This window comes from Symphalangus syndactylus, chromosome 10, assembly GCF_028878055.3.
Source record: "Symphalangus syndactylus isolate Jambi chromosome 10, NHGRI_mSymSyn1-v2.1_pri, whole genome shotgun sequence".
Taxonomy (NCBI): Eukaryota; Metazoa; Chordata; class Mammalia; order Primates; family Hylobatidae; genus Symphalangus; species Symphalangus syndactylus.
This window is the reverse complement of record NC_072432.2, coordinates 6,046,748-6,071,251: the sequence shown is the minus strand read 5'-3', so window position 1 is coordinate 6,071,251 and position 24,504 is coordinate 6,046,748. Positions and strand designations below refer to the sequence as shown.

The 24,504-nt window shown below is 48.9% G+C and overlaps 1 protein-coding gene and 1 long non-coding RNA gene across 5 annotated transcripts in view; one reads left to right on the top strand and one right to left on the bottom strand.

Moving 5' to 3' along the window:
• DIP2C (disco interacting protein 2 homolog C) overlaps positions 1 to 24,504 on the top strand; it is a 404,917-nt gene that overhangs the window by 20,279 nt on the left and 360,134 nt on the right. The window lies entirely within an intron of this gene.
• Positions 13,272 to 18,451, bottom strand: DIP2C-AS1 (DIP2C antisense RNA 1). Its single transcript, XR_010113787.1, has 3 exons — positions 18,308 to 18,451; positions 18,044 to 18,195; positions 13,272 to 17,371 (listed from the first exon to the last, which is right to left on the bottom strand). It is a non-coding gene; the product is annotated as a DIP2C antisense RNA 1 (long non-coding RNA).

Sequence of the window (24,504 nt, the reverse complement as noted above, 5' to 3'; positions counted from 1 at the left end):
ATTGTGAATTAATATTTTTCAGCTCATCTTCATAATACAGGGAGGTTCTCCAGTGTTGAGTGCAGGTTCAGTGAAAGCCCTAACACTGTTACCACGGACTTAAACGGACTTGTTTTCTGAGGTGATAACCCTGGAGTCAGGCATTCAGTGTCCGCCCATCACTTGGTTGCGAGTTCTCAGTCCCCTCTTGCTCTTCTCCCCTCTGCACCCTTGCTTCTGTCTTGTCTTCTTCGTGACTCATAGGCCCTCTGTAGATGGTGTGTTGGGGGCCAGGGTCTGCTGTGAATCTTTGATAACCTTGGGAAAGAACTTTTTCTTTGGAGCAAGACCCCTCTCAATAAACTTTCAATAGCCCGAGTATCGTCTGTTGTGTGAACTATTTGTGGAAAATGTTCAGCATTTTTCCTTGGATTCTGGCTGATCTTTCTCCACCTGCCAATTTCTCCTCAGTTTGCCGTGTCTGTACCATCACCAACCCTGTTCCAGCTGCGGTTACTTGTAAAGTAATTGAAGCAGAGCTCTGCAGACGAGAGAGCGTGTGTTGCCCCCCGAGTTCCCTTCCTGGCCGCTGAGTGTGAGTTGTGTTTTGTTCCAAGGGATGACTCTGAGGCTCCTGGCCCGTTTTGGAGCACCCCACACCAAAGTGGGTGTAAAATGAAAAAAGGGTTTATACTGTATTATTGTAATTCATGGAGCGGATGATAAAGATGCTTGAATCTGAACAGCAGCTGAAAATGAGGACATGTTACCAGTTTGGATGTTGGATGACCTTCTTGAAAAAAGCTTTCGTCGTACTTTAGAAACTGTGCGTGTGCTGTTTTCTATTTCGTACTTAGAATCTGTACAGTATGTGTTGTATGAATGTGTTGTATGAATGTGTTGTATGAGCGTGTTGTGTTGCATGTGAGTGGCATGGGTTATGTGTTGTATGTGCATGTTGTGTTGAGTTGCATGTATTGTATGTTTGAGTGTTATGTGTTGTATGAGGTGTTGTACATATATTTGTGAGTTGTATGTTTTGTATGTTGTATGAGTGTTGTGTTGTATGAGTTGTGTGTTGTAGGAGTGTTGTATGTGTATGTGATATGAGTTGCATGTATTGTGTGTATGTTGTATGAGTTGTGTGTTGTATGAGTGTGTTGTGTTTGTGAGTTCCATGTGTTGTATGTTGTATGAGTGTTGTGTGTTGTGTGAGTGCCTTGTACGTTATTTGTGTTGAGTTGCATGTGTTGTATGTTGTGTTATATGTTGTATGTTTTATGAGTGTGTTGTACGTGCATATTGTGTTGTGTGTGAGTTGCATGTGTTGTATGTGTGTTGTTTGCATATTGTGTTGTGAGTTGCATGTATTTATATGCAATACACATGTATGAGTGTTGTGTTGTATATATGTTGTATGTTGTGCATGTTGTGTTGTGCACATGTGTTGTATGTCTTGTATGAGTGTGTTGTATGTTGTGTTGTGAGTTGCATGTATTGTGTGTGTGTTGTATGAGTGTGTTGTACATGCATGTTGTATTGTGAGTTGCGTGTGTTGTGTGTGGTACGTGCATGTTGTGTTGAACATGAGTTTCATGTGTTGTACGTGTGCTGTATGAGTGTTGTATGTGTATGTTGTGAGTTGCATGTATTGTATGTTGTATGTGTTGTATGAGTGCATTGTATGTGCATGTTGTGAGTTGCATGTGTTGTGTGTTGTATGAGTGTTGTGTGTTGTGAGTGTGTTGCATGTGCATGTTGTATGTGAGTTGTGTGTTGTGTGTGCTGTATGAGTGCATTGTACATGCATGTTGTGTTGTATGTGTTATGTGTGCTGTATGCATGTATGTGTTGTGCACGTGTTATATTGTGAGTTGCATGTATTGGGTATGTGTTGTATGAATGTGTTATAAATGCATATTGTTTTGTGAGTTGCATATATTGGGTATATGTTGTATAGGTTGCATGTGTTGTGTGTGCGTTGTGTGTTGTCAGTGTTGTATGTGTTGTATGAGTACGTTGTACGTGCGGGTTGTGTTGTATGTGAGTTGCATGTTGTCAGTGTGTGCGTTGTGAGAGGCGGGGCATCCACATGACTGCTCCTTAGCGAGTCCTGCCTTGCAGCCCCTTCTGAGTGTGCGTCCTCCCGAGTAGTCTAGAAACAGCACCATGTTTGCCTCTGCCCCTCCCCAGGAGGCCTCAGCCAGGTCCTGCGCTCAGCCCGCCGTGGGCGGTCTGCATCTCTTGTCTCTCTCTCGTGGTCCTCCTGCGCCTCCTCCCAGTCCTGAGTAGCTGGGATTACAGGTACCCGCCACCACGTCCGGCTAATTTCTGTATTTTTAGTAGGGATGGGGTTTCACCATGCTGGCCAGGCTGGTCTTGAACTCCTGACCTCAAGTCATCTGCCTGCCTCAGCCTTCCAAGGTGTTGGGATTACAGGCATGGACCACTGCACCCGGTCCGTCTGCCTTTTAGTTAGAACCTGTATGTTTTAGGTTTTAAGTTTCACTTTTCCAGGTTAGAGCAGTAGTGTTTCTCTTTCGTGGTGTTGCTGTGAATGTCCGTTATGATTAGGAGACTGGGTGGGTGCCCTCTCCCTGGCGCTCGGCTCTTTCAGATGAGGCGGGGGTCAGCTTGGCTGCTTATGATTTTGGGGGGCACTGCTTCTTGGGGCAGCTTGCCGGCCGGGGGCTGCCTGTGGTATTTCCTGGGGAGCTACATCTGTCCCTGTAGGGCCTGGGGAAGTAGGCGGGCCCTGACTACACGCCTCAACACACGTGCCTTCCACCGGCCCCCAGGCCCACGTCCAGACCCCAGCTGTGTCCTGTGGTAGCCTGTTCAGCTGCTGCCACCACGGCTATTGGACTTTTAATACCTGTGCGCAGACAGGCCACGGGCAGACAGGCCATGGGCCGACCCCGTTGGCTTTGCTTATCCCCAGTTCCATGTTACCTGTGTGCAGAAACCGGCTGCTCCCGCAGTCCTGCAGGCTTGGTTTCCCCGGCCCCAACTCAGGCCGCAGGATCTCAGTCTTGGGTGATTCTGCTGCAGCGGGCCGGGCTCTGGGAGCCTGCGGCTTCCCCACGCGCTGTTACTCCCGTGTTCACATCAGTGCAGGAGGGCGGCGAGGGAGGGAGGCGGGGATGCTCTGGATTCTTCTCCCTGCTCCTCACCAGCTCTGAACGCAGACCAGCCGTTCGCCTCGTTTGCTTTTCCAGGGGTGTTGTGAGTCTTTCGTGGGTAGGGAGTGATGCCCTTTGCTTTCTTCTCACTTTCCCGGCAGGTGCTGAAGGAATAATTAATAATAATAAGGCCAGTTCGGAGAAAACAAAAACTCACAATTACACATGTTACGCGAACTCGTGTTATTCCAAATAGCCCTTCTTTCCCGCGAACTCACAGCCGCTCTTCCTTCCTCCAGCGCAGCCAGGCGCCCAGGGAGGAGCTGCGGGGCCTCTGCCTTTCCAGGGTGCTGCCGGCCAGCGCTGAAAAGTTAGGGCACCCCCTGAGCGCCACGGCAAAGGCTTCGGCGGCTGCTGGGGGAGGAAAAGCGCTTCTTTGAGTGATTTCCACTTGATTATTTACCTCTTATCAGCAGATTGTGTGGAAGGATGAGTGAATTCAGTGTAAGATTTATGGAGGTTCCTGTAAGACATAAGCCTGGCTGTTGTTTTCCTTTCGATCTCATGTATTCGGGTTCGTTTGATTGGTGTGTTTTGTTTTGGGAAAGCTGCTGAGGAGGAAAGTCACGTGAGTCTTTGCTGAGGGATTTTCCAGTGTGGGAATCTGGCGCTGTGGTTTCGAGTAGCGTTTGGTTGGGAGGATGGAGGACGGTGCCCCAGTCCGCGTGTGCCTCCTCACGTGGCGGCGAAAGCGTGGATTCCACGAGTCTTTTGCTAGGGAAAATCCAGGCGCTCCCAACCAACCGTGTGTGCTTTTCTTTTGGAAATGTCTCTAACTCATATACTGGACTTAGAGTTTATTTAGTGTTTCTTATGTGAAGTGTCCTGGAACTACTGAAAATATTTTCCATGCTAGATGATCGCGTTACTGGACTCATACAATTAAAACTTTTTCTTTAGATTACATAATTATTTATTACCTATCCCCCATTTTTCTTTTCAGTTAAAAAAGCACTACCTAGAACAATGTCCTAATGATGCCACCATGATTAGTATTAGAATTTAGCTGTAGAGTGAGGTGAATAATGAATTAACAGTCACTAGTATATAATATAAAGCACGGTTAAGGTATCTGTGTATATTTTATGAACCATCCAAAGTAAAAAACAAATTAGGGTCAAGAGAACTCACAGGTGCAGAAGTGTTATTTTTATTTTCTGTTTTATTCAGGAAATTTAAATCTTTAAAGCTGTTTTTTTTTTTTTTTAAATTTCAAGGTCAACTTCAACAGAATTGATCTGTTCCTCAGCAGACCTGGGGTAGAGTACAGGTGCTGAACACACTCGAGGATCTGCTAGTCGCGATTCAGTAGATATTTTCTTGTTAGCTGGTAATTAAAACGTTTTATAGTCATAAAGGTTTTAATGTACTTTTTGAGCTTTATTACTATATATTCCTTCAGGAATCTGTGAGAACTCTCTACTTTGTTTTTTCCCATCTATTTAGTATTAAGTTAGGAGTTTTAATTCCTTCTACCCTGATATTTATTTAAAAATTCCTTGTATATTTGTAGATATATATTTGGTGCATTTTAAAATGCTTGATACATTAACATTTTAAAATATCAAAAATATTTTAGAATATACTTTTTTTAAATGTAAAAAGTAACAGTATAAAAAATTGAGATACATACATTTTAAAAAATCATCCTTAGAACCCTTAGTACCAATGATTTCTCCATAGCATTGTAAAGTTGATTAACCCGGACTTATAACAATGATCAATAGTGTTAATGTGTCAAGTGTATAACTAGGCTTACGCTTGCATTTTATTGGATGATTTATTAACCACATGAAATAGCCAGTGTTACGAAAAGGGACATTTGAGGTTTAAAGCCTTGCCTGGGTCCCGCTAGGGTGAGGTGGGTCTGGGCCTACCCAGGACTGCTGATAACAGAACACAGCGGACTTGGTGACTTTTAGTCAAGAACTCACGGAATTTTGGTGCATCTCCCCAAACCATTCCTTCTTTTCTCTCTCCTGGAGCAAAATAGAATTGTTAGGTTCATGTGTTGTGCCTTGTGAAGGTTTATCGGTTGCAAGGCCCCAGACTTTGCACAAAAGGCAGATGGGAGTTTCTCTGTGGAGATGCCCTGAGCTTGATCCTTTGTGTCTGGGCTTTTCCCCTTGGCACTACGGATGCTCTGGCCCACAGGAGCCTTTGTGGGGAGGAGGCCGTCCTCGGTTCCTGCGATGCTGAGTGTCACCCCTGCCTCCCACCCTCTGGTGTGGCCCCCCGGAGCCTTTGTGGGGAGGAGGCCGTCCTCGGTGCCTGTGATGCTGAGTGTCACCCCTGCCTCCCACCCTCTAGTGTGGCCCCCCGGAGCCCTTGTGAGGAGCATTTGTGGGAGGAGGCTGTTCTCAATGCCTGCAGTGCTGTCACCCCTGCCTCCCACCCTCTGGTGTGGCCCACAGGAGCCTTTGTGGGGAGGAGGCCGTCCTCGGTGCCTGCGATGCTGAGCGTCAGACCCCTGCTTCCCACCCTCTGGTGCCATCAGCATCCCTCCTCCCAGCAGAATCGCCCCTGCTTGAGAACCGCTGCTTTAGGTGGTAGCGTGAGACGTGCAGGTTTGCATTTCTTCATTAGGAGTTTTAAATTTCTGAAAATCTAGTTGTGATGACTGTGAAACATACCTGAATGTGGACCTTCGAGTAGACAAGCTTCCGGAACTGTCGTGGCACACGCATTTCAACCTGCCCAGGCATAAATCCGCGTACAACTTTATTTCTCAGACATCTCAGCCTTTTTGAGGTACGGATCCTGCCATCTTTGCATAGCTGCTTATGCCTCTAAATGCTTCTGTGTGCTGGAAGCTGCTGTCCTGTCCCTGCTTCCTGGGATGCAGGGCTGTGGAATTTCTGCTGTGTTCCATGTAGGGAAATTCTGAGATCTCCCTTTTTAAAGACACTTTTAGTCAGGGAAGTGCTTTCCAGCCGAGTCCGTCTGTTCTCTCCTGGGATGGATGGGGCAGCTACCGTCCCTGTTCCCAAGCCTCAAAAGCTGTTACGAAGTTCCAGCCAGGCCTTTACTTTCCCAAGCCTGTTTCAGCCGATCTCAGCCGTCCCTTGTAGATCTTTCTATTCATTTAGTTGGTGTCCTTGCCTTCTTGTACCATCTCCCAGTTTTCCACAGTTTATTTACACTGGACATAGAATTACAACAGAAACTCACCCATGCTGGGGTAGGGCTGCCCCAGGGATCTCCCCTCTGTAGACCAGGCTGCCCACTGGAGAGTGGTATCACTGGGTCACGGTCACCATCTGCCCCAGCAGGGTCCAGAGTGTTTAGAGTCTTTCCTGGACATAGAAACCCTTTTGTCTGACATTCAGATAAAACCAGTCACCATGTTCTGTTAATCAAAGAGGTTGGAGCTGGGAACCATTAGTGTACATCCACCTCTCCTGAGAGTGTTCACGCCTCTTCCACATGGGGCTAGGCTGCTGCTGAGTGTGGTTCTGCTGGCTGTGGGTGTGGCCCCTTTCCTCAACCACAGCCATCGCAGGCCTGCCACAGTTTTGGTTCTTCTAGAAGAGAATAGGCAACACGAGAGAAATAAGATAAGTTAGATTTGAAACCTTTAAAAATTATTTCCTCAAACATTGTATATATTTTCTGCCCATACCTAATTTGATAACAATTTTAAAAAGAAAAAAATTCCCCTGTATCAAGTCTTTGAAAGGCATCCAACTTAGTTTTCATACAATCAATTACTCTCTCTTTGGAGTCATATTTTATTGGTTTAAGTAATGTGTAACAAGTACACGGGCATAAACAGATTTAGGAGCAAACACAGCTGCTTCATGATTAGCATCAGCTTGCAGGGCCCAGCTGTGGGGGTGCAGCCTGTGCCTGCCTGTGCACCAATAGGGCTGGTCACCTTGAGCATCCAGGAGTGTCTGGGTGAGTGAAGTCCGGGCAAGGCAGCATCCATACACCTGTGTAGTTCTCACTTTGTCCACGTTATCTGGCAATGCCACAAAATTATCAAGTAAGTGTTCTCCAAGTGCGTATTCACTTAGCATTTGGAAAGTGCATAGGTACCTCATACAGCACCTTCAGGAGGAGCTAGGAGCCCAGGAATGGGAGCAGGTGTGAGGCCTGTACTCTTTGTGTATAGATAAAATATGCATGTGCATATCTGAGGCCAGAAAGTTAGATTGGGGCCAGAATGTGGAAGTCCTTACCTGTCGGATACTAGGGAGCCACTGAGGGCTTCGGAGAGAATCGTGCCTCTGATGTGCGGTATGCTGTGGAGCCACGCGGGACAGGGCAGGCTCTTGCGGGGCACTCGCCGTGGCGAGAGGAGAAGAGAAGGTAGCCAGTGAGCTGAGCGATTCACTGCCTGGGTCAGGAGGGGAAGAGGGGGTGCAGGAAGGCAGATGAAGCTGTGAGTCTGCATCCCGAGGTCGGCGTTGTGCTTTGCTGGAAATCAGGAGGAGAAGCAAGTGTGGACCTGACTCAGATACTTAGAGACACCACTGCAAGCTGCGAGTTTGGAAATACGGAAGGAGGCTTGGGGAAAATCCGGACCAGGGTGGATTTGGGAGCCTCCTACATAGAAGTGCAGGTCAAGGAACCAGAGTGTGAGGCATGCATGTCGGGAGAGAGGAGGCCAAAGGAAAGCCCTCATGTGGAAATGGAGGAAGGGTCGGAAGACCCAGAAAAGGCCCCGCTTAGAGTCCAGAGAAGAGCTGGACGGTGCAGTTCACTAAAGCCCAGAGCCGAGTTTCCAGGACGAAGTCCCAAGTGTTGCTGAAAACCAGGGGGTGGGACTCCAACTGGAGCCTGCGAGGGGAGCCTGGCAGCCCCGATTCCTGAGATCAGCCAGAGCCTGGGGGTCATGGCAGAAGTGGGTGAGAAGTGCAGGGAGCAGGTGGAGATGGTTCTTCAAGGCCTGGAGCTTCACACGGGCAGCCAGCCATGGACTAAGACACAGCTGGATAGGGGCCTGAACCCACAGCGTCTCCAGGTGGAGGAGGGAGCCAGAAAGGGCAAAGGTACGTGGAAGAAAGGGGGCAGGCATGGAGCCAGGTACCCAGGGAGGCTGCAGTCTTCTCTCTCTGTTCGTGGACTGGTTGTTGGTTATTCTGAGTTCTCAAAGTCATCCACTCGATGCGGTCCAGAGAAAGTTCCCAGGGGCCTCAAGCCTGGAGCAGGCCTTGTGCTTTTCCGAACACTGCGTGTTGACTCAAGGTTACTGTCCATGGCTATTTCTAGCGTGTCTTTTGTTGAAGTCTGCAGAAGAGCCTCAACCAGCACCAGCTTTTGAAGGACTTACAAAACTTGTGTTCTTCTGATTCTGGGATTTTTGCCTGAAATGCCTCGTATATTTTTGGCTAGGTGTTGTTAGCACTTGTGTTACGGCATTTGGAGCTCTGTATTTTTGTGATGTGCTAGCTGTGAGGATGTTTAAAATTAGATTCCTAGAAATCAGGTTATAGGAGCTCTCGGCCACGCTTCATGGGTTATGTTTTGACACCTCATAGTGGATCCTGTTGTGGTGGCTATTCTTAGTATTTGTGGAACACCTGACTCGTGATGCTAGGGGAATGTTATTTGTTTTCTTTGTAAGCCTAAAGTCTAATGACCTTGTAGAGTCTTTATACCCGTCTCTTATAAATCACCTTTAATATGCTTGAAAATGTCCTCATTGTGCCCTTGAAAAGCAGGTGCACATTTTAAAAATCATCCTTTTAAAATCCTTTTCTCCAGCCTGTGCCCTTTGTCTGCTTCATTTCCTTCACTGCAACGTCATGACACAGGGACAAGGTCTAGAATCTCTGTTTCATACACAGAGCTGAACTGGGCTGAGTGACCTGCTCTGCCGACGTCTGTTTCTGTCATGAGAGGGAACCTAGGCCTCTTGACTTTTCCTTTTGTACATTTTCAAAAAGAATATTTTTTCCTCTCTCTGGTCTGTTCCGCTGTGGGATTCTCTCCTAAGGCTGTTTCTTTGCCTTCCATTTTGACAACTATGATTTAGTTTCCGAGATGATGAAAGGGTAGTGAAAAGGCCTGGGAAAGAGAAAGCAGGAAGGGAAGGAATTATCTCATGATTTTAGTCAGAAGGAAATCACTCAGACAGAAACGCTTTTACAAGTGGGTCAGATCCCAGGAAGTGGGATTGAATAAGTGGCATCGTATCACACAACGCTGTTTTACATTCTTGCTGTTGCCAGGGGTAACGAAAAGAACGAGTATATTCATTCTGAGGTCAAATATATATCTTTGCTGACTCTGACTATAATTAGCAGAATTCGTTCAATTCAAGTTTGAGAATACCTTTACAGAAGAGGGTCTTCAGGCACGTGTGCCTATTTTTATTTGTATGTTCACATGTATTTGAGTATGAATGTGTGTATGTGTGCTGTGTGTGAGACCTCATTATTTGAAATCAAGAAATGTGCAGTAGAGTTTACTAATTACAGGAAGTTACATTTGGGGGATAAACCACTTTGTATAGAATTGAATAATGGGGTCTTTGAGGGGTGTATACATGTATGTGTGTTTGCATTTATGTGTATGAAAATGTGTATTGCATGTATATGTGTTGTGCATGTGTGTGTGCCTTTGTGTGTAATGTACACTTGCATGCATGTGTATATCTGTGCGTGTGTATTTGTGTTGCATGTATGTGTGTGCATGTGTTACATGTTTAGGCATGACATTACACACATGTGCAAGTATGCATGCATGGATGCTCATGTGTGTATAGTTATAAATGTATATTTGTGCATGTTATGTGTATGCATTTACATATGTTTATGTGTGTCAGAATGTATATGCATGAACATGTATGTATATGCATGTGTGTTTGAGTGTTGTGTGTGCATGTATGTGTTACGTGTTGGTATTATGAATGTGATTATGCAAATGTGTCTGCATGTGTGAATGTGTGTATTGCATGTATGTGTGCGTGTGCGTTTGTGTGTGTGAGATATGTGTCTGTGCATGCATGCATGCATGTGCACATTTGATTTGTGAGTCCTCTCTGGGAGGGGCATGTTCCTGGAGAGATTGCATGGGACCCTCCGCTGTCCTCTCAGGGAGAGAGATATTGTAAAGGTTCGAGCCATTAGGTAAACATGCCTGATGTTCTATAAAATATATATTTACACATACCATTGGGGTTAAATATATGTTAAATGGGTGCAAAGCAGTTATATTGCATTAAAAGTCATGTTAATACTTCCTTGTTAAAGGCTTTGAGAATGATTTCCTGTTCATGGGACATAATACACCACACAGAATTACAGTGGGTCAGTGGTGATATTTGCCAGGAGGTCTGGCTAATGATTGGTATTTCTAGTTGCAGACATGCAGTTGGAGCTTTTCTGGACTTAGAGGAGGGTCACTGGCTCTGCCCACTGAATGATGCCAGCATCTCTGCTGCTTCCTTGTTCTGCCGGCTTCATCCAGAGCTGGGACAGCTGCTCTCACATGCATTGTACTTTTCTCTCCATAAATATCTGCAGCATTGTTAGCAGTCCAGTAGCAGACCCAGCGGCAGGTCCAGGGTCAGGTCCAGCGTCAGGTCCAGGGTCAGGTCCAGCGTCAGGTCCAGGGTCAGGTCCAGTGTCAGGTCCAGCGTCAGGTCCAGGGTCAGGTCCAGGGGCAGGTCCAGCGTCAGGTCCAGCGTCAGGTCCAGGGGCAGGTCCAGGGTCAGGTCCAGCATCAGGTCCAGGGTCAGGTCCAGCGTCAGGTCCAGGGTCAGGTCCAGTGTCAGGTCCAGCGTCAGGTCCAGGGGCAGGTCCAGGGGCAGGTCCAGGGACAGGTCCAGGGACAGGTCCAGCGTCAGGTCCAGCGTCAGGTCCAGGGTCAGGTCCAGTGTCAGGTCCAGGGTCGGGTCCAGGGGCAGGTCCAGGGGCAGGTCCAGGGGCAGGTCCAGGGACAGGTCCAGCGTCAGGTCCAGCGTCAGGTCCAGGGACAGGTCCAGGGGCAGGTCCAGGGACAGGTCCAGGGACAGGTCCAGGGGCAGGTCCAGGGGCAGGTCCAGGGACAGGTCCAGGGGCAGGTCCAGGGGCAGGTCCAGGGGCAGGTCCAGGGACAGGTCCAGGGGCAGGTCCAGGGACAGGTCCAGCGTCAGGTCCAGCATCAGGTCCAGGGGCAGGTCCAGGGGCAGGTCCAGCGTCAGGTCCAGGGGCAGGTCCAGGGGCAGGTCCAGGGACAGGTCCAGGGACAGGTCCAGTGTCAGGTCCAGCGTCAGGTCCAGGGTCAGGTCCAGTGTCAGGTCCAGGGGCAGGTCCAGGGGCAGGTCCAGGGACAGGTCCAGGGACAGGTCCAGCGTCAGGTCCAGCGTCAGGTCCAGGGTCAGGTCCAGTGTCAGGTCCAGGGGCAGGTCCAGGGGCAGGTCCAGGGACAGGTCCAGGGGCAGGTCCAGGGACAGGTCCAGGGACAGGTCCAGCATCAGGTCCAGGGACAGGTCCAGGGGCAGGTCCAGGGGCAGGTCCAGGGACAGGTCCAGGGGCAGGTCCAGGGACAGGTCCAGGGGCAGGTCCAGGGGCAGGTCCAGGGACAGGTCCAGGGGCAGGTCCAGGGACAGGTCCAGCGTCAGGTCCAGCATCAGGTCCAGGAACAGGTCCAGGGGCAGGTCCAGGGGCAGGTCCAGCCAACTTTCCACATGGCCCATGTGAAAATGTACCCTCTCCCTTCCATTTTTTAAAGCAGTAGTTATTAGTAGAGCCTACTGCCATTTCTCCTTGAGTTCCTCACAGTGGATGTTAAGCATTTGCTTTATTAAAGCAAAGTTCCATGCTCTTTGTGCTAAGTCACCTCTGCCTTTCTGTGAGAGGCTAGAATTGGGAGTGACCCTCAGCTGTGCGAGAGCCCTGGTACCTGTCTCAGTTCTGGAATCTACTCTGTCCTTGTTGCCTTCCATTCACCGACAGCTGTCTGTCTTCCTGTCACTCCTTCAACACGGAGTCCAGCAGTGTGCACACAGGTGAGCCTGTGTGGATGCTGGTTTCGTAGGATCTTATCGGGACCTCACTCATCTTTTCACTAGGAAATCAGACACTGCAAAGGACTTACAGAAAAGCCCAAAGAAGCCGTATCAATAGAATCATAGAGACAGAATTCTATAACCATAGGAAATGGCATCAATTATCATGAAATGTGCATTTATGTGGGGCATAGTAAAACATCACATTTGAATACTGCACTGGGTAAGAGCTTGGAAAAGAGATTATGAAAGTATAACTGGCTCTACTCTTGTATAGTGGGGCATGGTAAAGCGATATATGATATTGTATAGAATGGAACAAACAAGATAGAATTATACAGAGCAGTGCAGAATAGAACAAATAGTATAGTGTTATATAGGGTAGCACAGAGTAGAAGAAACAGTGTAACATTATATAGTATAGTATACAATAGGACAAATAGTATAATGTTATATAGGGTAGCATAGAATAGAAGAAACAGTGTAACATTATATAGTATAGTATACAATAGGACAAATAATATAGTGCTATATAGGGTAGCATAGAATAGAAAAAACAGTGTAACATATAGTATACAACAGGACAAATAGTATTACATGGTCTAGAATAGAACAAGTGGGATAGTATTGTAGAGTATACAGTTGAACTAAAGACGTAGTATGGCATAGAATAATGTAGTCTAGATTAGAACACACAGCATGGCATTAATATTACGTAGCGTAGTGTGGAATAGTAGATTCGCATAGCACAGAACAGAGAGGACGGTGACTATTACATAGCGTAGTGTGGAATAGTAGAGTCGCATAGCACAGAACAGAGAGGACCGTGGATATTACATAGTGTAGTGTGGAATAGTAGAGTCGCATAGCACAGAACAGAGAGGACGGTGACTATTACATAGCGTAGTGTGGAATAGTAGAGTCGCATAGCACAGAACAGAGAGGACGGTGACTATTACATAGCATAGTGTGGAATAGTAGAGTCGCATAGCACGGAACAGAGAGGATGGTGTTCTGTAGCACTGATGCAGGATTTTTGCTCTTTAGCTCAGCTGGGTCCGGGTTCCTGTCTCACAACCAGAAAGAAATAGGCACGCGGACTTTGAAGAGTGAGTGCAAGTAGAATTTATTAAGTGAAAAGGAAAGCTCTCAGTGAAAAGAGGGGTCCTGAGAGCAGGTTGCTGGTTGCCCTCTTCCCAGTTGACTACAAGGGCTTTTATATAGAAGCTGATGGGGCTAGGCTTCCTGTTTGTGTAAGGAGCGAATTTCTGGTGGCTCCACCCCATTCTCCCACACGCATGGGGGCCCTTAGTCTGCTGTGAGCATGTTTAGGCAAGCCCCCTATGCAAGTTCCCCTATCTGCACAAAACATGGGCTGGAGGCTCTCTGGGACCCTTCCCTTACTGTCTGCCTAAAGCAAGCCGGCTACTCCTTTCAGTAGAGAAGAAAACAGTATAGAATAGAACAGATAGTACAGTATTATATAGTGTAGAATGAAACAGTATGATATTGTATCGTAGAGAATGGAATAGTATAGAATAGAACAAACCGATCATACTAGTGTAGTATAGAATGGTAGCCTCGTGCAGCACAGAGCAGTGTCATGCTCCGTACTACAGAGTATAACCACCAGGAGAGCGTTCTTCACTGGGGTGTCACTGGCCCTTCATATTTCTTTGGTTCTGTGAAAATGAGGACAGGGAGATAAGAGGGGAGGAAGTTGGCTTTCTTACTTTTAAGGCGCTCATTACTTCTTGGGGATCATGTGATGGTCCCCTTTGGTAGTGTTCTGTGAAGCAGTCTGTGTATTCTGTGTAGGATGAAATGAGATGTTTTCTGTAAACAGTTGTCCCAGGCCTGGCACATGGCAGAGCCTCCGTGGATCTTGCTGTTGTGAATATACTGATGACTTCTCTACAGTGCCCTCCACACTATAAATACTGTGCATTGTGGGAAGTCCAGGCCTTTTCAAAGGCTGGGTTTCATTTTAACAAAATTGGAAGGCCACGCATATTTGGAATGGCCAGATCATCCTGCACCTAAATGACTTCACCTGTCCAGCTGGGTACAGAAACGGGCTTCTGTCTTTTCTCCCTTTCTTTCATCTGGCAGTCTCTTCAGAGAAACCTTGACTTTGTTGTCAGAAAAACACTGATTAGCATGAGATCAGATAGCAGCTGTGAAGAATGAAAGCACCACCAGCAAATCTCCGGCAGCCTCTGATAAGGATGCACCTCCCTGCAAGCTGCCAAGGTTTATGGAGCGGAATTCCCTGACGCCACTGCCCTCACTGCAGGCGCGTGCATCTGCTGTGGGGTCATTTCCTTATTGGACTTGGCTGGGGACCTCCCGAGGGGTTGATGGGTCAGGACTGGGTAATTTGGGGAAGGTATGCGTGGTGTTCCTGTTTGCAGTCTGTGTCCCTGTTGGAAGAGATGCTTTTAGTGCATCCATTAATCCAGATATGATTAGCAAGGGTGTCTCTCCCAGGTAAGAGTTGGTGCATCTCTTCTGAGCGTCTTTCTCAAGTCTGTTACAAAGAGAACTTTGGTTTCTCAAGGTTTAAGAATTAATGTCAAAGAGCAATTTAGTGTTCTTTTTGAGTCACCAGCCTTGCTGTGGGTGATTCCTGAGTCCTCGGAGGTTAGGGCCACAGCACAATCGGTGGGCCGTCTGTTCCCCACCCTGGCGGAGACTTTCTCACCCAAAGAAATGTATTCTGTTAGCATGTCTCAATTAGAATATTTTAGTAGGAGACAGAATTATGGCTCTTGTTTTAATTTGTAATGGATGATTACTGTAGCAGGATTAAGGTTGAGACTTGCAGCATAGCTCATGTAAAACATTGATTATAAACAACCAAAATATATTGCCAGCTTTGTTGCCGTGGCTCCAAGGGACTAGGAATGCCTGTGTTGTTTTTTGTTATTATTTTTTATTTTTATTTTTGAAACAGAGTCTCGCTCTGTCACCCAGGCTGGAGTGCAGTGGTGTGATCTCAGCTCACTGCAACCTCCACTTCCAGGTTTCAAGCAATTCTTGTGTCTCAGCCTCCTGAGTAGCTGGGATTACAGCACCCGCCACCATGCCCAGCTAATTTTGTATTTTTAGTAGAGACAGGGTCTCGCCATGTTGGCCAGGCTGGTCTCGAATTCCTGACCTCGAGTGATCTGCCCACCTTGGCCTCCCAAAGTGCTAGCATTACAGGCATGAGCCACTGTGCCTGGCCACCATGACCATTTTAAATGTGGCACTGAATATCTGCCTTTTTTTAAAGGAAGTACAGACGTCACCCCTCACACCTCTGTTCTGGGGCTGGTCTGGGCTGGCCAGTAGGGCTCCCAGGCTCGAGGCCGCGTCTGAAGTGTTGTTGGACAATGTGAAGCTGTGACCCCTTGGTCTTTGGGGACGTGGGTCACCTCGAGATGCCCACAGTCTTGTGAGGGTTTACAGCTCGGTGTGTGGCTGCTGCGAGGCAGCTGCAGGCGGGGAGGGAGAGCAGGGTCCATCTGTCCTGGTGTGGAAAATGCCCAAGAAAGTCAAGAAATGGTACAAAAAGTCATCATCTGCCCTGGTGCCATTTCTGTTTAAAAAAAAAAAAATCACTCTGAATGTGGTTCTGTGCTTGAGAAGGATAGAAAATACCTAGAAAGAGGCACAAAGTGTTCTTATGGGGGCAGCGCCGGGAAGTGGGATGGGAGGTTTGGGAGTGTGTGGAAAGGAGGACGTGGTGTTATTTCATTCTGTTTTATCGGGTAGAGCAAGTGACCAAAGTGAAGCTTGAGTGATTGGCGCAGCTCGGCCTGCTCATGGGTAGATCCCAGCGTGTCCCGCCTCCCACTGCAGCTCCGTTTCTCGGTCACGGATGAGACAGGTGGCCTGGGGCTGTGGGCGGAGGAGGGGCAGCCCAGTGTCCCCAGCAGGTGACTGTCCAGGCTGCTCTTGGGCCAGCCTGAGGGAAGGGGCGGAGGAGAGCTGGGAGGGTGCACAGTGAGCTCCCCCTCCCTGACCCTGGGACTGGAACTCAGTTCTCAGGCTTGGGCTGGGAGGTGAGCCCAGGCTGCTGTCGATGGAGGAAGATGCCCTCAGGACGGAGGAAGATGCCGGTGGAGTTTGGTCAGCAGCCAGCGTGGTCTTTCCCGCGGGGGATACGCAGTGCGCCAAGTCGCAGGAAAAATGCCGCTTTAGTTTTTGAATTTTGCTCATTCTGTTTATCGTGCTGCTCATGCTGGGATTTTGATATTGTTGGTAGGAATCAGTGTCAATTGCATACAGTTGACTCTTGTCCAACACAAGCTTGAGCTTTGCGGATCAACTTATATGTGGATTTTTCCAACCAAACTCAGGGAGAAAATACAGTGTTCCTGCCATGTGAAGCGCGTGTCGGAGGGCCGACTCTTTGTACACACAGGTTCGGCAGGTCTACCTGTGGGGCTTGAATGTGCCTGGATTTGGTGTCCATGGGGTCCTGGAACCAACTCCCTGAGTACAGCGAGGCCGTTTCCAGTAGCAGGTGGTTTCTTTTGTGGTTTCCCCATTGGTTTCGCCCCACACCGTCTCTCTCATGCCGCAGCTGCTGCTGCTGATGACTGATGACCTGGGCGGGCGACGCCAGGCCCCCTCTCAGCTCAGGCGGCTTCCTTGGAGAGACTCCTGTCCTAAGGACACCGTTTAGCAAAAGTCCAGATTTTGGGATATGGAAAATTTGGGGAATGTGAATTCACTCGAATACATGTTCAAAGTTGGCCTCAGAGCCTTGTGTTCTTGTTTTATAAAAGACGTACCTTTTGGGGGAAATACTGCTTAACAACATTTAATTGGAAAGGTACTGAAACAAAGTTAAGCTTTTTTTTGCATAATACCTTCTACATGGATACTGATTTTCATACAATCATAATTGTTACTCATGCATTCTACTAAGTCTTCTGCTATTTTCTACTTAAAAACTTAACATACTTGTTCATTCAGTCACTAGTTTGGTTGTTCCACAGTTTGCTGGGGCCTCCCTGGGACCTGAGCATGGTGCTGGGGACACAAAAGTAGGTGGTTCCTGATGGGATCGCATCCACGTTGGTGGCCCTGCTCGTAAGGAGTCCACGTTGGTGGGGGAGGCCAACTGGTGACCGGAACTCACACCGTGATGCCGTCATTGGTGTGATGCAGGTGAGGACAGGGTCTGTAGATATGCGTGGAGGATGGTGGTCCCAGACCTGGGCAGGTGGAGGTGCCCCCGAGGCCCCCAGTGGACATTGACTGAGTGTGGTGAGAGCTGGCCAGGAGAGAGTTTGGGAAGTGTGGGAGAGACAAGAGCAGGAGGGGTGGCAGGGGCTAGGATGGAAAGGGGCTTCTGCAGAAACGGGGGCCGGGGCCTGAGCCCTGGCACCGGGAGAGATGGAGAGAGGGCAGTGCCAGGCTCTGGCAGAGAAACAGCCAGAGCTGTGCAGTCTCCAGGTCCTGCATGGACACACCCGTGGCTTCCCCCGTGAGGCCCAGGAATCCCGGGGGGAGTTTGTGTTATGCCACGGGTCTCTCACAAGTGGGGGCCGAGGCAGAACTGAGGACATCTGAGTTCTGTGGTGGATCAGCCAGGATGCTGGTTGCAAATTATAGAAAACAACTTAAACTGTATTATACAGGGAAGTGAGCATGAGGAGGGTCAGCCCAGAGCACCCTGGCCAGAAACCATCTGGGCTCTAAGGCTGGGAGGCCCCTTGCCTGCTCATGTGCTGTGGAATGGCTTCCCCGCCTCCAGCCCTCGGCAGGTGGAAGGTGCTGCCTGGCAGCCTCTGCAAACTGAATGGACCCATGCCCCTCCTGGCTCTACATCCCATTCTCAGGGACATGGCTGTCAAGGGGGGGCCAGCTGGGGCCGGGGAAGAGTGGAGGGCACCCAGTAGAAGTGGCTGTGGACTCTGTTAGGAACAATAACCATGGCACCTACCATAGACGAAGATGTTGTCAGCCTGCGTTCTTCTCGTGTTGGTCTGGGGCATGCGGCTGCCGTGGGCTGGCGTGATCCACAGCCCTGGTCTGGGGCTTGCAGTGGCTATCGGCTGGCGTGGTCCACAGCCCTGGGCACCATGGTCTCTGGCCCTGAAATCGCATCCGGTGCTGTGTCACCTCGGGCCATCTGTCTCCTGAGGGGAAGGGAACAGGGAACAGCCCACCCCGTGTGGCCTCCCAAGCACCACCCACTCCCCAGGACCTCCAGTGTTGACTCTGCTGGGGGCTCCTCTCTCCTGGGGGGTCCTTGTCCCAACAAGAGGACTCCATGGGCTGCAGGAGGTGTCAAGCTATTTTCTCTCCTGGAACTGGGTTGCTGGCAGCTCCCAGATGCCGGAGGAAAGGCTCAGAAGTGCCTTCCTAATAAGGAATTGTTGATGTGAACTTTGGACGGCAAACACTGCTTACATTTCCTTTTCCATTTTGATGTGTTAATGGTGTGCGGCAACGCCGTGACGCCCGGGGACGCGGGTGACGGGCCCCCTCCCGCAAGGGGACCATGCACCTGTTTGATAATAAGAAGGCATGCTTCTCTTACTGCAAAGAAAAACTTCAATGGTTTTCTGCCAGAAAGAGCCTGTCCTTTATGTAGGATACATAGAGGATCATTTGGCAAGTGATTGGGGATTTTGGGTTAAACTAAAAATAAATTAATTTCATTTTATAGCACTCTGAACACATTTGAGTTAATTATTCATTGAGAATTTGAATAGCACACACTGTTCTGACTTCCGACTTCCCCCTAATGAATGGCATTTGCTGTAACGTGACAAAACCCTGAGTCTTAGAATTATTGGGTAATGTGAAAAAAGGAAAAGTTGGTTCTCAGTTGTTTTGCTGTAAGGAAATTATATTATTTTACAGTCACTTCGTTTTCTCCTTTCCAATAAGAAAAATTGCTTTCTTACTACCCGAAAATTCGTGAAGGTCAAGGGGACACACCCTGCATTGCATTAAAAGCCACCATCAAATGTGGACGTGGACTCAGTTTCCCTCTATTCTCGCCCACCATCAAATGTGGACGTGGACTCAGTTTCCCTCTGTTCTCGCCCACCGTCAAATGTGGACGTGGACTCAGCTTCCCTCTGTTCTCGCCCACCGTCAAATGTGGACGTGGACTCAGTTTCCCTCTGTTCTCGCCCACTGTCAAATGTGGACGTGGACTCAGTTTCCCTCTGTTCTCTCCCGCCGTCAAATGTGGACGTGGACTCAGTTTCCCTCTGTTCTCGCCCGCTGTCAAATGTGGACGTGGACTCAGTTTCCCTCTGTTCTCTCCCGCCATGAAATGTGGACATGGACTCAGTTTCCCTCTGTTCTCGCCCACCATCAAATGTGGACGTGGACTCAGTTTCCCTCCGTTCTCTCCCGCCATCAAATGTGGATGTGGACTCAGTTTCCCTCTGTTCTCTCCCGCCGTCAAATGTGGACGTGGACCCAGCTTCCCTCCGTTCTCTCCCGCCGTCAAATGTGGACGTGGACCCAGCTTCCCTCTGTTCTCTCCCGCCGTCAAATGTGGACGTGGACCCAGCTTCCCTCCGTTCTCTCCCGCCGTCAAATGTGGACGTGGACCCAGCTTCCCTCTGTTCTCGCCCGCCGTCAAATGTGGACGTGGACCCAGCTTCCCTCTGTTCTCGCCCGCCGTCAAATGTGGACGTGGACCCAGTTTCCCTCTGTTCTCTCCCGCCGTCAAATGTGGACGTGGACTCAGTTCCCCTCCGTTCTCGCCCGCTGTCAAATGTGGACGTGGACCCAGTTTCCCTCCGTTCTCTCCCGCCGTCAAATGTGGACGTGGACCCAGTTTCCCTCCGGTCTCGCCCGCCGTCAAATGTGGACGTGGACCCAGTTTCCCTCTGTTCTCTCCCGCCGTCAAATGTGGACGTGGACTCAGTTTCCCTCTGTTCTCACCCACTGTCAAATGTGGACGTGGACTCAGTTTCCCTCTGTTCTCTCCCGCCATGAAATGTGGACATGGACTCAGTTTCCCTCTGTTCTCACCCACCATCAAATGTGGACGTGGACTCAGTTTCCCTCCGTTCTCTCCCGCCATCAAATGTGGACGTGGACTCAGTTTCCCTCTGTTCTCTCCCGCCGTCAAATGTGGACGTGGACCCAGCTTCCCTCCGTTCTCTCCCGCCGTCAAATGTGGACGTGGACCCAGCTTCCCTCCGTTCTCTCCCGCCGTCAAATGTGGACGTGGACCCAGTTTCCCTCCGTTCTCTCCCGCCGTCAAATGTGGACGTGGACCCAGTTTCCCTCCGGTCTCGCCCGCCGTCAAATGTGGACGTGGACCCAGTTTCCCTCTGTTCTCTCCCGCCGTCAAATGTGGACGTGGACCCAGTTTCCCTCTGTTCTCTCCCGCCGTCAAATGTGGACGTGGACCCAGTTTCCCTCTGTTCTCTCCCGCCGTCAAATGTGGACGTGGACCCAGCTTCCCTCTGTTCTCGCCCGCCGTCAAATGTGGACGTGGACCCAGCTTCCCTCTGTTCTCGCCCACCGTCAAATGTGGACGTGGACCCAGTTTCCCTCTGTTCTCTCCCGCTGTCAAATGTGGACGTGGACTCAGTTCCCCTCTGTTCTCGCCCACCATCAAATGTGGACGTGGACTCAGTTTCCCTCCGTTCTCGCCCACCTTGCCACCATGGCTCATTTCACATTCACTCAGGAAAGGAAGAAACGTTGTTTTTAATAGGTATGAAGGCAGTTGTTTTTAACCTAAGGAACAGGACATAATTCTAGCAATGGAAATTACCAACCGAGTGGGTCTGTGTGAGGTTTGGAAGAAAAAAAAGGATTTTAACTTCCCCCCTCTGTGTGTGCCCACCTCCCCCAGTTGAGAGTCACAGATTTAATTACTTTAATTTTGAGCTTAAAATAATTTGACAGCCTAACAAAAACTACTACAGTCCTATAAAATTCTGCTTGAGTGTTTGGTTTTTCAGTTGCTTGGCTTAATATGGTAAATGAATGCATTATGAGTTGTTATTTTAGTAATTGCTATAAAAATTAATGTATGTTATAGCCAAGTGTTATAAAGTTAATTTAACAGCAAAGTAAAACTAAAGCTGCATTGATTTCTCGCTGTACTTGTGCTTAAAGACGGCTCCATGAGGCAGGCCCTGTGACCCTGCAGGCCGGTGGGAGCAGGTGCTACCTGGCTGGTGCGGTTGCCGCCCGTCCCCTCTTGCTGGCAGGCAGCTTTGCAGTTTCCAGGCTATGGGGGCGTCGAGGCGGGTGGTCAGTAAGAGACAGTGGGGAGTTGGGTGGTGCAGGTAGGTGTGGGGTGGAAGGAGGCATGGAGCGTGGGTGTGGAGAGCCTGGGGGAGGCTGGACAACAGCTCCAGTACCTGCACAGGGGGACAGGGTGCGGGGGGCACGGGGCAGAGAGTAGCTCCTGGAAACAGCCCTTGGGGTTTTTATAGACGGGCCTGTCTTCAGCTCTGCACCACATTCCTGCTGGGGCCGGGTGGAGGGTGGAGGCGTCGAGCGCTCATTTCTCCAGGTGAGGGCCCAGCTGACACAGCCAGTGTTTCCTGGAGGCTCCTCACCTGGGAACGTGCCCCTGCTCTTCTCAGAACAAAACAAATCTTAGTTAAACTCTACACATCACCTTTCCAGAAAGTGTTTAAGTCTGTGTGCCTGTTAAGTCACCTAAATTAAAAGAGTAATGATACAATATGCTTCTTTTTAGGGGAGAAAACCTAGCTGATTTAAAAGATAAAATCAGAGGTCGGGGGACGCAGCATTTTGGAGGAGATGGGGTTTATGTCCCAGTGGGCAGCAGTGTTTCCTGAACTATTGTGTTTGCTCTATTATTACATTACAGAAGTGACACGTCAAACCTAGGGAAATGGAAAGCAAAATAGCCCCCCCCATTCAGAGTAAACATTATCAACATATTCATGCACTCCTTCTGTTTTTGCTGTTCACTTTTTATTTTAAGAACACGTTCATAGGATGGGTATATAATTGTTTATGGTGACTTTAAAAGCACCTTTCTTATTAAAAAGAGTATTTTTTCATCCTGGAAAATTTAGACAACATGTTTTGTTTAAAAATTAGTTATAATACCACCATCAAGTCATCAATGTTTTTATACATTTTCTTGGTCTCTTTATGGACTTAATATATACAACTTAACAAATTGGAAATAACATAATTTTATGAGTAAAATGTTTCTTGGCGTTAGAGATGGAGCAGAGAGGAGGCACAGGGCTTCCTGCTGGCTGAGGTCCTCCCAGGGTGTGACCAGTGGCTTCCCAAGTTTAGGGTCTGCATGGAGAAGGATTTCTAAATCCCCTTACATCACACCCCCTGCAGCTATGTGCCACTTTGATAAGGGGGTGTACTCTGATTTTTCAAGACAAGACTTTGCTGGATCTGAGGCTGTTTCGGCTGCTTCTGGAGATGGCAGCTCCAGGATGTTCGTGCCAGCTCTCCCTCAAGACCCCACAGATGCCACGTCCTCATCTTTTGGAATCCATTGTTGTAGAGGAGAAGTCTGAGGCCAGTTTGATTTTTGCTTCATGGTAGGAAACTGATGTTTTCAGGCTTTTCCTCTTTATTTCCATAATGAAGATGATGTCCCACCTCATCCGGAGGCATCTTTCTTGTCTTGTTGGGAACGTCCAGCCTTCAGGTGCCTCTTCAGGTCCTCAGTCCCCTTCTCAGCTTCCTCACAGTCCTCCCCATCTCATCGATCTTCACCGTAATTCTGTTATTTTTTCATTGTTATGCTCACTTTCCCATGCGACTTTTGTTCTTGTTTCACAGATGACGGTGCCAAACTGTATATCTGAGGCTTGGGGGCTGTGTTTCATTCTGTCTGCCTCTGCATGTACTTTTGAGAAGTAGGGGCGGGGTTGCCCCCCAGGTGCTGTTTCAGCTGGACCTGCCCAGACTCCCTGAAGTGGGGGCATCGGGCAGAGCCCATGTGGCTCTATGGTGGGCCATGTTGCTGAACCCTACATCTGAGGTTTGGGGGCTGTCTTTCATTCTGTCTGCCTCTGTGTGTACTTTTGAGAAGTGGGGGTGGGGGTTGCCCCCTGGACATTGTTTCAGCTGCACCTGCCCAGACTCCCTGAAGTGGGGGCATCGGGCAGAACCCATGTGGCTCTACGGCGGGCCGTGTCGCTGACAGAGCAAGAAGCTGCACTCCCAGTATGCGCCTGCAGCTGTGGGCAAGTCTGGGATTGTGACGGGATCATTTCCTTCTCTAAAATACATCTCAACTATTATCCAGAGGGTTGGCTGTAGGCTTTCAACAGCTTCACTCTTCTTAGTGACCAGGAGACAATTCACTAAACAGAGCTGCTGTCAGGGTTTAATTAGTCAGGAGTTTCTGCCAGAGGCTGGCGGGACAGCTCCCTCTGCAAGCCTCCTGCAGCCTCCCCATCCCCACTCTTGGGCCCGGCCACCTGCCTTGGTCTGCAGAAGGTGCACATTCTCTCTTCTCCTGAGGGGCTCCTGGACTTCAGGACAGCCTTGGTAAGCTGATGTGTAACTCCCAGTCTCTTCTCTTTTTAAGTAAGGAATACGCTCACGGAATCCTGATCTTCTAAATTGTTTCATCTTTTTAAAACAGCCACAGCTTCCTAAGCCACCTTGTGTCTGAGTGTGAATCATTTGTTATTTTTCACTGCAAAATGAACAGAACTGGAATTGTACGATTTAGAGGGTGATGAAAAGACAGAGGTTAGGATATTCCATTTTCTCACCTCTTCCATACACTTTTTCCTTAAATGCACCCCTCGTACATCTGTGAAGTTCTTCCCAATTCTGTAACTTCACTCCACCCTCAAGTGGAACATTTGTAAACAGTAACAAGTATTGATGTGTGCAGCTGTGCAACCCAGCTGGAATTAATGCTTTTTATTTATCAATGGATGGTCATCGGATGGCCAGAGGGATTCCCTGTGCATTGCGGGGGGCCCAGTGCCTGCTTGTGAGTGACATGGACATAATGAGGGTTAGGGAATCTCAGCCTCTGTGATGCGAGTAGTGACGTTGTTTATGCAAGGCAGGTGGACGACTCTTGGAGCTTGGCATGCTCCTGGGTGGCACAGCACAGCTGACATGGAGCGGGGCAAGGGCTTGTTCCACGGGCTTCTGTGTTTTTTTTTGTTTTTGTTTTTTTTTGAGATGGAGTCTCACTCTGTCACCCAGGCTGGAGTGCAGTGGTGCGATCTCGGCTCGCTGCAAGCTCTGCCTCCCAGGTTCATGCCATTCTCCTGCCTCAGCCTCCCCAGTAGCTGGGACTACAGGTGCCTGCCACCATGCCTGGCTAATTTTTTTTGTATTTTTATTAGAGACGAGGTTTCACTATGTTAGCCAGGATGGTCTTGATCTTGTGACATCGTGATCCACCCACCTCGGCCTCCCAAAGTGCTGGGATTACAGGCA